This window comes from Penaeus monodon, chromosome 6 (genome assembly GCF_015228065.2).
Source record: "Penaeus monodon isolate SGIC_2016 chromosome 6, NSTDA_Pmon_1, whole genome shotgun sequence".
NCBI classification, from domain to species: Eukaryota; Metazoa; Arthropoda; class Malacostraca; order Decapoda; family Penaeidae; genus Penaeus; species Penaeus monodon.
The window spans coordinates 51,313,857-51,318,856 of record NC_051391.1 but is presented as its reverse complement, the minus strand read 5'-3'; the positions used below and the strand labels follow the sequence as shown (position 1 = coordinate 51,318,856).

The 5,000-nt window shown below is 37.8% G+C and overlaps 1 protein-coding gene across 1 annotated transcript in view; it reads left to right on the top strand.

Annotated features, from left to right (window-relative positions):
• Positions 1-1,515: 1,515 nt before the first annotated feature.
• The window catches only part of LOC119574622, a 16,667-nt gene continuing 13,182 nt past the window's right edge, over positions 1,516-5,000 (top strand). Inside the window, exon 1 of the mRNA XM_037921981.1 lies at positions 1,516-1,604. The gene's annotated coding sequence lies outside the window, so the exon portion shown is untranslated. The remainder of the gene's footprint in view (positions 1,605-5,000) is intronic.

The window sequence follows — 5,000 nt, the reverse complement described above, 5'->3', positions numbered from 1 at the left end:
GAGGCCAAGTCTTACAGTACCAAAAACCTGGTTAACCAAAACAAGACCATTTGGAATCACAGAAAAATAAATACCTATGGAAATAGGAAAATTACTCTTATTGCTACTTAAATTTATTGTGCAAGATAAGAATAACAGTTCAATCAGATATTAAAAAGTGGCCAATAAACCTCCACCATAAAAAATGCAGGGTCATGAAAATTAGTTGAATTTCAATGTTAATTATGCTGTCAATCTTTCGGCCAGATAAATATAGAAGGTATGCTTAAACTACGAAGAAAAAGAAATTGAATTAATAAACTGAATGCAGGCTTAGTTTCACATAACGCAATTTAATTAGTGATCTGGGCAAAAGCTTTTATAAAATAATCTTTGGTGTGGGCGGTCGTGTATGTGTTTATATATCTGTATGTGTACGAGGGTGTTTGTATGCACAAATACGTATATGCACACATGCATATTCAGTGCGTATAAATTCATACATACATTGTGTGTGTGTGTGTGTGTGTGTGTGTGTGTGTGTGTGTGTGTGTGTGTGTGTGTGTGTGGTGTGTGTGTGTACATATATGTAAATATGTATATGTTTAGGTATGTGTATATACATTTATATATATATATATATATATATATATATATATATATATATATATATATATATATATATATATATATATGCATATGCATGCATATTCAGTGCGTATAAATTCATACATACATATGTGTGTGTGTGTGTGTGTGTGTGTGTGTGTGTGTGTGTGTGTGTGGTGTGTGTGTGTGTGTGTGTGTGTGTGTGTGTGTGTGTGTGTGTGTGTGTGTGTGTGTGTGTGTGTGTGTGTGTGTGTGTGTGTGTGTGTGTGTGCACGCGTGTGTGTGTGTGTGTGTGCGCGCGCGCGTGTGTGTTTGTGCGTGGAGAGTGAGAGTGAGAGTGAGTGAGTGAGTGAGAGAGAGAGAGAGAGAGAGAGAGAGAGAGAGAGAGAGAGTGAGTGAGTGAGTGAGTGAGTGAGTGAAGAAAGAGAGGAGAGGAAGTGAAGAGAGAGAGAGAGAGAGAGAGAGAGAGAGAGAGAGAGAGAGAGAGAGCGAGAGAGAGAGAGAGAGAGAGAGAGATTTACAGAAAACCGGAAAATAATTACAAATAAAGAAAACAGACACATATATCAGTGCTCAAGTTTTTTTTTTTCTCTTCATTTATTTATCGTCGTTATCTTTTATTTCCTTATTTGTCATTATTCTAACTCGTCAAAAAATATATAACATATATATAATATAATGTAATATAATATAATATAATATAATATAATATAATATAATACAATATAATAAAAATCGTAGATCCCTACATCGCACAGGATTAATTCCGTATTGTATACTTGATAAATAATTATTAATATCATTAATCCTTCTAGCAATCACCATCATATAATATCACTTACCATGAAAATTGAATAGAAATGCCTTATTCACATCTATCTAGATTTTTGAAATTCTTCACAACGCGTATTTTTATCGATTTTGCAAGCTGTATGTAGTATGTTTACGTTCACACCATAACAACTTCACCTTCGTGGAGTACTTCATTCATCCCATTTTTCGCCTTTGTTCTTGAGGTAAGTTGGCATTCGTCTGTAACTTTCTTAAGCAACACCAGCAGCACCAAGGCATACACTTTAACAAGAAGGGGATTAAATTTAGCGTTGGTACCGTATGCAAAATAACATCCCATGACCGAATGTGAATGAAAGGAGTCCAGTGGAAACGTATCGTAGTGACAGGTCATGTGAAGGTATTCTGAATATTTACCTTAGCATTATCTAGTCGATGGCGAAGTGTTTCTTCGAGCGTTCATTGTACTCCGAGCTATGTCATTATGGTTTATGTTACCGAGAGCGGTCAATCTTTACGGTATGGATGCACTAAGCTAACGCAAATTAAAGATGATATTCTTGTAGAGAACAAAAAGTTACAGTCGTCGGTACAGGAACTAATTTGCAGACACGAACGGTAACGCCACAAATTAAGGAAAAAGGTCGCGGACAGTGCCGCTCACTGCCTAAGTCCACTCGCTCGGTGCGAAAGAATAAGTTGCCGCGCAACTCGCACACCGTTTTCTGTCGTACTGCGCACCTACGTCAACACAGTGTCACGACCAATCAGGTGGCGGCAGTTTATCAGAGATTTTAATTGCTCATTAAGGTTTTATTATAATATTCCAAATATGATGAAAATATACACGGCCATCTATTTACTGTTCATATATATTCACTTTTAGCTGTTTTTACATTAAAAAATTGTTTCCATGTTTATTTTTTCAACCTATTAAGATTTTTGATTGCGTACCTACTCAAACCACGCAGTTAATGCTTAAGCTATTTCGAGTATGTAATTAACACCTGCACATTTCTAGAATACACCGGTGACCTGCCTCATTCTTCTCAGTGACAATGACCGATGTGTGTCATCTGTGCTATGGTGGTGTATTAGACTTCCACTCTAAATTTCATGGAAAAACAGAAGACCTATCATTTCTTCAGAGAATCGTGGACTTTTATTAACTGAAAAAAAGTGTGAAAAGTGTAGTGCAATTTGTAGACTAGATATTAAGAATATCCCGGATTGCAATCAAAGACTGCATCAGTTCCTCCTTGCCGCTGCTAAATTGTACCTTCCGCAGTAAGGTACGTTGTCACATCATATTTGTTTTTTGTTTTCTTTTGTTTTACACTGCAGAAGAGATAAAAGAGAGGGGTCCTTGGCTAAGTAAATAAATATACTGGTAAGACAAGTAAAAAAACAGACCTGTTTCAAGCTCTATCTTGCCGTGCATATCGAGGTGAAGAGAATGTTTGCCAGGGGGTATTGGGAGGCAGAGCCCCCCATCAACCTTCTCCTCGGGCAGTGCCCAAAGGGCACGCCCAGTCACGGCAACTTGGATTGTGGAGTAAATTTTGTGTCGTTAACCGTGTGCGCTTCTTGCTCTTTCCTAATTTTTATGGCGGGCATAATCGAACACTCATATTCTTTTTCATCATGAATATGAAATTTGGCTCCGAAAAGTCGCATTCTATGATCTTCGTAAATATGAAATTTGGCTCGCATTTCCGAAAAGTCGCATTCTTTGATCTTCGTAAATATGAAGTTTGGTTCGCATTTCAGAAAAGTCGCATTTCTTTGCATTCATAATTTCCTTTGGTCATTTACCGGCACTCAAATCAAACTGAGGCCACTCTATACTCCCCCCCCCAACCCCCGGTTCCCCACGTGTCCCCCAAGATTGTTGGCTGGAGTTGGGGGACTTAGTCTCTGGCGACTACGTCCATACCGTAAAGAATTATCCCGAGAGCGATGCCCCTCCAGATACAAAGTCCCAAGACCAAGGTATTATGCAAACCCAGAATCCAAATCCAAGTTTTTATACCTTCTATTTATTCCCTAGACAGGAGGGGCAAGCCCCTTTGTACTCCCCTTTATTAACACTTTGTGCCTACTTAGAAAAAATATAACATTAAAAACTCAGGCTGTGTGAGGGTGTTGTAAACTTATCCTCTGAGTGGTGATATGCAGAGAACACTCTTCATTTCATGGTAAATATGAATCAGCTGCAGCTGTGCTTGTGTTGTTTAGTACTTATTTTTTATGCTTTATAAGGTAGCAATGTCTGTTACCCAGCATCTCTGTGTGTTGCTCTTGGTAACATTATCAGGGATTTTATTTGACCGGCAGCCAGTTTGATATTCAAAAAGGAGAGTATTTAGCATGGATACCTTTAAAAATTGGTTAATCTTTGTGGTAAGAACATGCTAAGCTATAGTAAATTGAAGAGGCTATTCTTGTACAAGACTAATAGTCATCAGTCAAAGAAATAATCTGCAGACACGATAAGTAATACCACAAAAAAAGTGCTGGTCACAACCTAAGTCCACTTGGTGCTATTGAGATTCAGCTCTAGCTTACGGTGCACACCTAGGTGAAGACAGTGTGTGCCAGGTGGGTGTTGGGATGTGAATCTCTTCATCAATGCTCCCCTCGGAGTTGTCATGCCCAGTCATGACAATTTAAATTGTTGGAAAAAATTTGTGACGTGAAGTTGCATTATATTGTAAAGAATTACCTGGTAATTCTTACGTTTCATAAAGCCTTCCAACCTTACAATTATTAACTTTGAAGTGCATACCTCCAAGACTGAGTAACTATTACTCCAGCTATCAACTTTGGGTGCACTCCTGGTAATCTCGAGACATTGCCATATGAACCAAAATCTCTCCTAACTTAAGGTGTCACCCCCCAGACTCCTACCTTATCAATGTATTTCTCAGAGGCTCTTCCTCTGGATCCCTACCCAGTTGCTGTGGACATGGACCTAATTCTTTGCCTGTGCCATTATATGCACCACAATAATTGATTATTATTGTTGTCAATGTTACCAACACTACCACCATCACCACCACTGTGCCACTGATCACCATAGTACTGTTACTATTTAAATATATACCAGAATATTATTTATGTGTTGTACAACTTTCTCATTACCAACTTGCCAAGGAAATGCCATAGGTGAAAAGTACCATAAATTTTGTTGTTCTGTCCACTTCAGGTAAACTTTACCTTGTACCATGTAGCTGTGTGAAAGTAAAACTATACTAAAATAAATTGATAAAGAAATAGGCCAAGTCTTACAGTACAAAAACCTGGTTGACCAAAACAAGACCATTTGAAAACACAGAAAAATAAATGCCTTTGGAAATAGGAAAATTACACTTATTGCTATATAAATTCATTTTGCAAGTTAAAAATGACAGTCCAATCACATATTAAAAGGGGACCACTTCAGAGTGGCCAACAAACCTCCACCATAAAAATCTCTCTGATGATGTATTATCAAATGAGAAGTAGCCTATGCCCTACAGAAATATATTTAATGAAGATTTATTAGCTTATTTGTTAGCTGGAGTGATCCTTTTCTAGTCATTTATATTCTTGGGTACTTGCACAAGTCATCAGGTCAG